The sequence below is a fragment of the Chenopodium album genome, chromosome 15 (assembly GCF_948465745.1).
Source record: "Chenopodium album chromosome 15, dcCheAlbu1.1, whole genome shotgun sequence".
In the NCBI taxonomy this organism is placed as follows: Eukaryota; Viridiplantae; Streptophyta; class Magnoliopsida; order Caryophyllales; family Amaranthaceae; genus Chenopodium; species Chenopodium album.
This window is the reverse complement of record NC_137848.1, coordinates 6,298,927-6,311,050: the sequence shown is the minus strand read 5'-3', so window position 1 is coordinate 6,311,050 and position 12,124 is coordinate 6,298,927.

Below are 12,124 nucleotides of genomic sequence, written 5' to 3'. Positions count from 1 at the left end.
GGAGCTGCACATAATATATAACTGAGGTAGTATACACTTCATAATTCTTTTTTTTTTCAATGGTAAGAAAAAAGAAAACATTAGGAAACCCTCCTCGCGAGGTTAATTCCTAATGTGTCGGACGTAAGGATGGGAAATAAAGAAGAATTATTACAAGGAACTATATTCATACTATCACTGACTAAATAACCAACATTTGCTATCCAGTCCGCTGCTTGATTAGCCTCCCGAAAGATATAACGAATGCTCCAGTTGTCGAAATTGCTAAGAAGAGAACAAATGTCTTTAACAATATGATCAATTTGCCATGGTGTTGACCAGATGCCTTTACCGGAGTTCATTACTAAAAGATTATCACCTTCAATTATAATATTTTTGATCCCACACTCAAGAGCTAGAAGAATGCCTTTATGAAGAGTCATGACCTCTGTTATGAAAACTTTGGTGGTGCCGAGGTTGAAAGTGCGAGCTCCTAAAACTGTCCCACTGCTATCTCTGATAAGAATCCCTGCTGCTGCTGACTTGTTGAGTACTGAACCGTCAAAATTGAGTTTGTAGAAATTTGTTGGTGGCACCTCCCAGGAAACCATGATAGTGTTTGTTGGAGAATGAGGAGGAGTAGATGAGGATCTCCGAATAGGAGATCCCGATGAAGAAAAGGTATCGGTGAGAATTCTGTAGTGCCACTCATTGAACGCAAATTGCGCTTGGTGGTAAATTATAGGAATATCAAAGGGTTCTTGGCGGAAAATTATAGAATTACGCTCTTTCCAAATACTCCAAATAAGGAAGATAAATTTCCTAATAGTTAGTTTGTGTTTTTTTAAGCATAAAAGTGCTTCAACTAAATCAGTGTAGGGAACTTTGCAATCCAACCAATTCTTGACTAAGGTATGGTTTCGAACATCTTTAGAATGTATGCAAGAGAAGAGATGGTTCACTGTTTCACTATGAACATTACATAGACCACAGTCACTAAAAGGGATTACGTTTCTGTTGTGAAGGGTATCACGAACGCTTAAACTATTATATAGAATTTTCCATAAGAAGATTTGGATCTTAGGAGGGATATCTAATTTCCATATCCAACGATGTTCCCATTTATCATCAAGGTCAAGAATATGGGCAAGCCATGTGGCGGTTTTTACTGTAAAATTGCCAGACGAAGTAAGACCCCACACAAGCATATCTAGCATTGTGCTTCTTGGTAATGGAATTCCTAATATTTGAGAAACGATATTGTCTGGGAGAAAGGAACATAGCTTTTGTCTATCACATTGTTTGTTGGGGAGAATGAAGTCTAACACTGTAAGGAATAATTCAAGCATCTCACACTTGAGCCCCACTATGATCATACATTTAAGCATGGTGGCTTCCAAAGGAAAGGAAGCTAGAGCAAAAGAGTCGCCAACAAGTTTTAGGAACTTGTAAACCGTTCATAGGGTGAAGGTTACACCCCTTCACGATCCATGAGATCGCTAACTCCATAGTGATCCGGAACCATGACTGGATATTCGGGGATGAAGGTACAAATCCAACCTAAAAGAGATTGAACCTGCCCTAAATAGGCCTCTACTTTACTCTTCTCATATTCATGTGCGCTTTCTGACTAACATACAATCAATATATTAATCCTAAACTTGTTTAATCTATGTTAGATGATTATTAATGCACAAATAAACCTATTATTGTGATCACTTGAATTAAAATTACATTAGCCTAAATAAAATTATTAATTATCTTATTAAGCATGATTTCAAGTACAAATTCCTTTTAAACCTGCAAGAGAGAGCGTGATCAAGCAATAACAACAATAATATCAAGCAACATAATATTATTAATAACAAATCATCATCATAATAATATTCAATCTCAAAGCATAATAATAATAATAGCAAGATCCTAGGCATGATACTAAAAAGATTAATAACAAACCCTAGCATGTCACTAAAGAATAAAAATCAAAGCTTTAACCTTAACATGATACTAACATGATATAAGAAATAGGAAGCAACCTAAACATGATACTAGAAAGCAATAAATAACATCCTAACATGATAATAGGAATTAAAATAATATAAGCATGCTTTCTAAAGATATAAAGCAATAAAATAACTCACTTTGTTGCTTCGTATCTCTTTCTATCAAGAGAATACACACGTTAGTAACTTCAACGAAAATATTAAATCAAACAATTAATTTAAATAATTGAAATAGGGATTTGGGACCAAACCCTCATAAATTATTAATATTTCACGTATAGGGCGAAGGCAACTTCGAGCTTGGCTAGGTTTGTCTAAGTCTCAAGATGGACGAATGGTGTATTTGAAAAGGGAAAACTTAGAAAGAGGGGGAAAGAATAAGTTTCTAGCTTTGAGAGAGAATATAATAGTAAGATGATTGTTGATGATTGTTGGTGATTAAAACGGAGGAAATCGACCCTATTTATAGAGATAAACGACCGTAAACGATTAGAAAAGAGTTAGAATTCGAATCGGATTAAAATTCCTTTTGACGCTGCAAGATAAAAAGTATCGCGGCGCGATAAAAACAGTTTTTGCGGATTTTGTTTTTATCATAACTTTTGATCCAAAAGTCCAAATAAGGCATATAATATGTCATTGGAAATCTCTTGAATTCTAATTTTCAACCCAATTAGAATCATATTAAAATATTTTTTAGAGTAAAAGATATGGCCGAAATAGTGGAAGGGTGTTAGTTTTGGATAGAGTTTCGTATTTCTTTCATATCTTTTCCGTTATAGCTCAGAATTAATATTATAATATATCATTGGAAATATAATTTCAAGGGCTATCCAACCATATAATTTTTGGATAAAAGTTATGAGGCATGAAAATAATATCTGGACATATTTCATTTCGCACAAAACAAGGATTCTCAAAAAGAGGAGTTTTATTCAATTTCAAATTCTTTATTCTTATCTTTTCAAAAAGGATAATTAAGATCTTTTAGAAACTTATAGAAGCTTCTAATAAATCCTAATTAGTTTAGGAATGGGAGTAAACCTTTGGACCCTCCCCATGATCATTGGGTCGTAGGTAAAATCCGGTTTGGGCCCATTTTAGTATTTTGGCCATAACTTCCTCATTATTCATCGGAATTGGGCTTATAATATGTCGTTGGAAAGGTCTTTTCAATCCCCATCCAACGACACCATTATTGGACCCATATCATGAACCAAAATAAACTGGAATGGACGTTTTTTATAAACAGGGTACGAAAAGAAAGATTTTCGAAAACAGAAAGAAGTATTTCTATTAAAAACAGAGGAATTCACGAGACTCTTTCACATTTCACCTTACTCGATATCAATGACGTGAAAAGTACTCATCAATGGGTTTGGTTTTTGGGGAGACACAATCAGGTGTTTACGGACACTTTTGTGTCTAATTCAACTTGATTTGGATCCATATGAAGTAGTTCAAGTAAGCTTTGGTTGGTGGCCCAATTATCAATCTAAAAGTATATATCCTTTCCATTTCCAATCTTCAATCAAATTTCTATTTTTAAAAATTTCCCGTTGAGCAAGGATTTTCCTCCAAATATGAGAATCTTTAACATTTGGAGTGCATTCAAAGAAGGATTTATTGCAAAGATATTCATCTCTAATGATTTTAACCTATAGACTATTAGGTTCAGAGATAATTTTCCACCCTAACTTTGCAATGAATGCCTTGTTAAGAGGCATTGTTCGTCGGAGACCTATCCCACATGCACTTTTTAGTCTACAAATCTTATCCCAAGCGATAAGGGGGATGCTGTTTTTATCTTTCTCTTGTCTCCAAAAGAACTTTCGGTGAAGGGAGTCTAACTCTTTAGCTACATCATTAGGAAGGAGGGAAGATGAACATAGTTAACTAGGTAAAGCTTCCAAATTGCTTTAGATAAGCGTATGTCTACCTGCCTTTGATAAGAAACCGGCTTCCCAATGTTGGATACGTTGTTCAGTTTTTTCCATGACATTTTTATAATCTTTTTTCATTGGATAATAAAAACTAAAGAAAACGCCTAAGTATCTACCAATGGAGGCTTTAGGGGGTCATGTTAAAATGTGCGGCTAAGGATGTTCTTCGGCCATTAGGGATGTTTCTTGAGAAAATAATTGAAGATTTGTGAAAATTTACTAGCTGTCCTGAGATATCACAAAAAGAATCTAGGATCTTCTTAACATTAGTACAAGCAGAGGCGGTAGCTTTACAGAAAAGCAAGCTATCATCTGCAAATAGCAAACAAGGAATAGAAAAGGACCTTGGACAAATTTTGAAACCTATCCAAGATTTGCGGTTAAAACTTTCTAAAGAAAGTTTCCTAATAAGAACTTCCATGCAAAGGGTGAATAAGTAGGGAGATAATGGGTCCTCTTGTCTAAGACCTCTAGAGGGTTTAAACCATTTGGCTGTTTCACCATTAATTTTTAAAGAGTATGAAACTTTAGTAACTTATTCTTGGATCCAAGCAATCCATTGGGAAGGGAAACCAAAAGCTTTTAGGCATCCCCACAAGAAATCCCATTCTATTCTATCGTATGCCTTTTCCATGTCAAGTTTTAAGGCGTGTAGACACCCAAATGTGTCTCCCCAAAACCAAACCAGTGATGAATACTTTTCACGTCATTTGATTATTGAACGAAGTGAAAGTGTGAAAAGTCTAGTGATGTGGTTGTTTTTATTAAAATATCTCTCTTTCTATTTTTGAAAACATTTCTTTTCTTATTCTATTTATGAAACATCCAATCCAGTTTAGTTTGGTTCATGATAAAGGTCCAATAATGGTGTAGTTGGATGGGGCTTAAAAATACCTTTCCAACGATATATTATAAGCCCAATTCTGATGAATAATGAAAAAGTTATGGCCAAAATACTAAACTGGGCCCAAACCGGATTTTACCTACGACCCAATGATCATGTGGAGGATCCAAAGGTTTAATCCCATTCCTAAACTAATTAAAATTTAATTAGAAGCTTCTATAAGTTTCTAAAATATCTTAATTATCCTTTTTTGAAAAGATAAGATCAAAGAATTCAGAATTGAATAAAACTTCTCTTTTTGAGAGTCCTTGTTCTGTGTGAAATGGAATTTGTCAAATATTATTTTCGTGCCTCATAATATTTATCCAAATCTTATATGGTTGGATATATCTTGACATTATCTTTCCAATTATATATTATAATATTAATTCCGAGCTATAACGAAAAAGATATGAAAGAAATACGAAGCTCTATCCAAAATTGACACCGTCCCACTATTTCGGTAATATCTTTTAATCTACAAAATATTTTAATCTGATTCTAGTTGGGTTGGAAATTAGACTTCAATAGCTTTCAAACTACATATTATATGCCTTATTTGGACTTTTGGATCAAAAGATATGATAAAAACAAAATCCGCAAAAACTTGTCCAGCGCCAAACGACAGACTTGTCGCCTAGCGCTAATATTTGTCGCTTGGCGCTGCTCCTGTCGTCTGGCGCTAACTCCTGTCGTTGGCGAAAAGAGGTATTTTATTCCGAATATGACTTGATTTGATCCCGGACTATTTTTCTATAAATAGGGGTCGTATCTCCCCGTTTTTAATCATTCACAATCAACAATCATCAATCTCTCTCTTTCTCTCTCTAAAAGCTAGAAGCTTATTCTTTCTCCCTCTTTCTAAACCTTCCCCTCTTACAAAATTCCACATTCACAAGTTCTAAACACACCTAGACAAGTTCGAAGTTGCCTTCGCTCTAGACGTGAAAGGTTGATAATTTCTGAGGGTTTGGTTCCAAATCCCTATTCCAATTATTTAATTTAATTGTTTGATTTATTATTTTCCTTGAAGTTTCTAACGCGTGTATTTTGTTATTAGAAAGAGATACGAGGCATCGAAATAAGTAATTTAATTACTTTTTATTGTTATTTTGATATAGAAATCATGCTTTAATTATTTTAATTCCTAGAATCATGTTTGGATGCTTTTATTGATTTCTAATATCATGTATGATGCTTCCTATTTCTTTTCTTTCTATCATGTTAGGAATATAGCTTTAATCTTTATTGTTTAGTGACATGCTAGGGTTTGTTATTAATCTTGTTAGTATCATGCCTAGGATCTTGCTGATATTATTATGCTTTGAGATTGAGAATATTATTATTATGATGATGATTGTTATTATGTTGCTTGATATTATATTTATTTATTGTTATTGCTTGATCACGCCTTTTATGCATGTTTAAAGGGAATTTGTACTTGTAATCACGCTTAATAAGATTATTAATAATCTTGTTTAGGCTAATATGATTATAATTCAAGTGATCGCCAATAATAGTTTTGTTTGTGCATTAATATTCAACCAACATAGATTAAACAGGTTTAGGGTTAATCTGTTGATTGTATGTTAGTCAGAAAACGCACATGAATACGAGAAGAATAAAGTAGAGCCCTATTATTAGGGCAGGTTCAATCTCTTTTAGGTTGGATTTGTACCTTCATCCCCAAACTTCCAGTCATGGTTCCAGACCTATTGGAGTTAACGATCTCCTGGATCGTTAAGGGGTGTATGATCACAGTGGGGCTCAAGTGTGGGATGCTTGAAATATTCCCTACAAGGCGCACCAACCTGTTTTGTTTTTAGATTTTTGGAACGTGTTTAAAATTTCTTGGACAACGAGGATATTATCATGGATAGAACGATCCGGAGTAAAAGCGTTTTAAAGCAGACTCACTGTTTTTTGAAGAATAGGGCACAAACGATTGACCAATATCTTGGAAATTGATTTGTACACTGTGTTCACTAGGCTAATCGGACCAAAGTGGTTAGGATTCTCGGGCATTTCCGTCTTAGGAATAAGAGTAATGATAGTGTGGTTTAATGCTGGTGGAAGACATCCATGTGAAAAGAAACTTTGGATCGCCAAGGTGATGTCTTTTTCAATAATTTTCCAATAGGATTGAAAAAACTTAGCTCCAAACCCGTCAGAGTCAGGGGCTTTGTCTGGGTTCATAATAAAGAAAGCGTCTTTAATTTCTTCTTTAGAGACCGAAGCAAGAAGAGAGTTGCAATCTTCAGTTGTCGTTATAGGGTCTATAAAGGATAAGTCTAATTGTCTTGTAGTATTACGTGATGTCTTAAATCTCGAGCGAAATGAGTCTCAAAGGAGGGTTTTAATCTCATCACAAGAATCAACCCAATCATTATTTTCATTTTTTAGCCTATGAAAGTTCGTTGAGACTATTTTTTTTCCTCATTTTGTTATGGAAAAAACGAGTGTTCCTATCTCCTTGAGTTAGCCATTCTTTCAATTTAGAGAGCCATAATGTCGCTGTCCAAAAAGGAGGAGTTTTTCATGCTGACGAATAATTCTATTATTATGACTTACTAAAATAGGATTAAAAGGTTATGATCAAAGGGCATGATGAAGTTCTTTTTTTTTAATTCATTTGCCAATAATTTGTTATTATTGTTCCCATACCTGGCCTTTTACGTGCCCATGTCTTAAGCTCGGTCTTTATTCTAGACATCTTTTGTTGGATACGATAAAACCGCGAACCTTTAATAGGGTGCGGCCATATTTTTTTAACTATAGAGAGAGACTCCTCCTCTAGAGTCCAATAATTTTGGAACCGAAACATTTGTGGCACAAAATTAGCATTGTTATAGTGAGAATCAAAGAAAAGAGGTGCGTGGTACGACATCGTAAAGGTACCATAAGATATCAAGTTATTAGTAAACATATGGTTGAAAGATTGATTGCTTATAGCCCTATCTAATCTTTCATAAATTACTCTATTGTTAATACACTGTTTCCAAGAGAAAGTATTTTGAACACAAGGAACATCTACAGCATGAGTGTCCATAAGAAATTTTGGAAGCCGACGAAGTTAGTTCCTAGCAATTGGCCTTCCTCCAATTTTATCAGAATAAGACAATATTTCATTAAAATCTCCTAAAACAAGCCAAGGTAGCTGAATATTGTTGTTAAATGAAGTTAAGTAATCCCAATTTGGTTCTTTATCTACTTCTTGCGCTGGGAAATACACCCCAGTTATAGCCATATCTTTATTTAAAGGTTTGAAATTTACAACGAGATGAGCACATCTATCTTTAAGGTCCACGCTTTTCACAACAACATTATCACTATTCCAACACACCCATAATCCACCTGAGTGATTTACAGGATCACTTACAAATTTATTCTCAAAGTGTAAGGCCTTTAAGATTTTTCGCTATTAATAGTATTAGTCATAGTTTCCAATACAAACATAATATCAGGGTTATGCTTATGTTTTAAGTGAATCAATTTGGCAAGAGCCTGTGGCTTTTTCTACCCTTGAATATTCCAAGATAGAATTCGATCTCATCTTAATATATCGTAACCATTTTGATGTGACAATGTCACATAGTAGTCATAGCGAGTGTCAAGCACTCGGTTCCACGAGGGCTCGAAGACCCTTTTTTCTTTTGAATAAATGATACAATAAAAATACATTTGAAAAACAAATATTGGCGAGAAAGTGTAAAACATAGCTAAGAATATAGGATATCGTAGAATGAAATTTGTTTCTAAACTTGGTTCTAATTGGTGATGATCTTTTGTTAGAGGAGTAAGCTTGGCATGATCAGGCCGGAAAGACTCCTTAATCAATAAAGATGACCTGCAAGAGGGAAAATAATCCAAAGAGTAACAAGTATAGGCAATATGACAACCCTTGGACTGCAGAATTAGTACAAGGTCTAGCAAAGAAAAGTACAAACTTGGAGAACAACCTTGAAATTAAAACCCACAACTCAATAGTATCCAAATTAAAGAAACCCACACGAGATGATCAACGGGGAGCTCGAAACATGATAAAATTAGGACCATGCACCAAGAAGATCAACAAAGAACACCCCTGCACCTTGCAATTAAACAAATTGCTAATGGAGGCCGGAGCTATGAGATTCAAAGAGACAAAAAAATAAAACTTGACAGAGAGAATGGAATACAACAAGCACAAATATAGTTAAGATAAGCTTAACAATGCCCATACAACAAGTCCAATTGAAGGAGCAATCAATTAAATTGAAAGTCTTATGGGGACGAAATATACTTGTTACACCATGGTGCAAAAGACGAGCATAAAACTATTAATTGTAACCATGGAGGTAGTATCATGAAAAAAATAAAAACTAAAAACCGGTCGAGCCCAATAAACCGCCACTCCCAAACTCACAAACTCAGGTCTGACGAACTCCAGAGACTGAAGATATAAAACCCACACCAATCATAAACACAAGTTTTGTATTAAGAACAATAAGGTAACACAAAAAAGATAGAGGCACTCATAGAAGAAGCTGCAAATGGAGACAATTAGAGGTGAAAAAACAAGTAGTAGATATAGATGACAATTGAAGACAATAATTAACCAACACCCGTTGTAAAACAGAGTAATACTTGCAAGAGAAAGAGCAAACCACAAAAGAATACCAACAATATTAATACAACTTGATAATAATTTCTCAACAAAAGAAAAAGCAGGGAGTATACCAACAATATTAATACAACTTGATATAAAATTCTTAACAAAAGAACATGCAGGAAGAAATTCATTGAAAGAGCAAATTAATAGGGCAACATAGTAGCAATTATAAGAAATCCACCAATAGATCTCAACAAGTACAGACCAAATTAAGTCATTAATTATCAAATAAAGCCAAATTCTTGATGTAAAGAAGCACCTCATAGTACCAAAATAGAATGAGCAATTACCATGGGCAAAAGAAATCCATAATGAACAATTAAAGGTGGGAAAAGAACTTACCTGGAATAAGCAACGAACCATCGTAGTCGCATCGAACCTTCCGCCATTACTTCCACTTCCGCCTTCAAAACCACAAAACTTCAGACGAATAAAGGGGTTCTTCAATTGGTTGTTTCTCTCTCTGAACGGGGTACCAAAATAGGTAAGCTTGGCGATGATTTCATGGTGGTTAAGCCAAACAATTGACGGTGTAGGGGCGGTTTTAGGGTTCTTTGGGTTTAGGGGTTTCTTTTTCCTCTTGGGGGTCTTTCTCTCTCTAGAATTTTCTCTCGTCTTTTATTGCCTGAAATCTTTTGCCATTATACACTTCATAATTTATGTCTAATGCAAAACATTACCCATATGCGCATACGGTAGTAAGGGGCCGTTTGGTTTGCACGGGGTAATCGAAATGGAATGAATCAAGGGAAAAAATCGGAATGGAATGAAAATCCCCCCAATTTTGCTGTGTTGTTTGTTTTTAATAACAAAGGAATGGAATGCCACTAGTCCAATCACCACACCACCACCACATTGCTTCACTTCCCACAATTTCCAGCCACCACCCAGCCACTCCACCACTCGCGGCCCCTCACCGCACCTCCCTCGCCCCTCTCCGCCGCTCCCCGCGCCCTCACAGATCTCCCCTCCCCCGAAAAAACCTCCCCTAGCCCCGCAAAACCCTAAAAACAACTCTCTCTCCCCGTAAAACCGTCGATCGGCCCTCCCACCACCCTCGAAACCCTAGTCGCTAGGGTTTCGAGGGTGGAGGGATGGGCTGGAGGCGGTTTTACGGGGATAGGGAGGGGTTTTTAGGGTTTTACGGGGGTTGTGGGATGTTTTTGCGAGGGAGGGGCGGCGAGGGTCTAGTATGAAGGTGGGCTGGTTTTCCGGTGGTGTTGGTAGGTAGGCTAGGGAATGGGAATGGAAATACCTAGGGGGTGGGGAACGAACTTGGAAGGATTTGGGGGAATGGAGGGGGTAAAGGGAATGGGAAAAATCAGCTAACAAATGACAACAAAGGGAATCAACGTGGTTGATTCCTTTTCCCTTTGATGAATACTCCCAACCAAACGGCCCCTAAATGGTATTACCGTTTATATGAAATGTTAAACAGGTCCAATGCTTATTCTTGACTTATTTATGACAAATTAAATTTATTTTCTTCAAAAAAAAATGACAAATTAAATTTATTTGGACAATATAAATATAAATAAATTCGGATAAAATTAGCTTTGTTATAACGAAAATGAGTTTGAAGGCCTTTAAGATGCTCGTATATAATTAAGTTTTGTTATACTGAAGTATTTTTTCCGTTTTCTTTTATTGTATTATAAGGACTTTTATAGTATTATTCACATAATCTTCTTTTTACCACCTTTTGTGATTTATTCATAAGGTAAAACATAGCAATGTGGAATCTAGTTAGATTCGTCTCAAAATTTACTTTTCAAATATCAACTTTTTTTTTTGTTGCACTAATATCAATTTTTTACACTCCCTCTGTTCCATAATACACGACACAGTCAAACACTGCACACATGTCAATGCATTACTTTAACTTTATTTTTATATAATTAAATATTAATGAAAAATTATTTTAAAAATTATATTATGAAACTTTATATTAAATCCTATCTAACAGCATATTTTATGATAAAATATATTTTTATTATTTTATTATGTTAGTAAATAATTATAGTCAAACCTAATGCATGAATAGTGAAAAAAAAAGTTCAACGTCTCATGTATTATGGGACGGAGGGAGTAATTTTTAAAAAGGGATAATTATAAAGATTTTAATAGTCATAATAATGCATTAAGGCCCTGTTTTGTTCACTTTATTTCTACTTATTTTAGGAAAAATAAGTTTAGATAAGGGTTAATGAGTTTAAATAAGATAAAGGAAAATTTCAAGTTTATCTCTGAGATAAACATGGAAATATATGTTCTCTCACAATAAATTGTTTTACTTTTATTTTCTAAATAATAAAAATGAAATAGTAAAGTGGCATAGAAATAAATGCTTAAAATAATTGTGAGAGGAGTTAGAATGTTAATTTCAGAGATTAACTGGGGTTCCCTCATAAATAAATTCAGATAAGTTGTGATAAGGGTTAATCAGGGCTACCCAACTTTAATTTATAACTAAAATAAGTTATAGTAAGGGCTAATAAGTTCAGATAAGGTTAGATTAGTTCAAATAAGTAAAAATCAGGTGTTCTTAAAAAAAAAAAAAAAACAGATGAATAAAACACACCATAACAAGCATGAAACCACCTATAGTGCAATATTTTTTTTGAAAAAAAAGTATATGATCGAACTTTAGCCGATTTTTTAGATT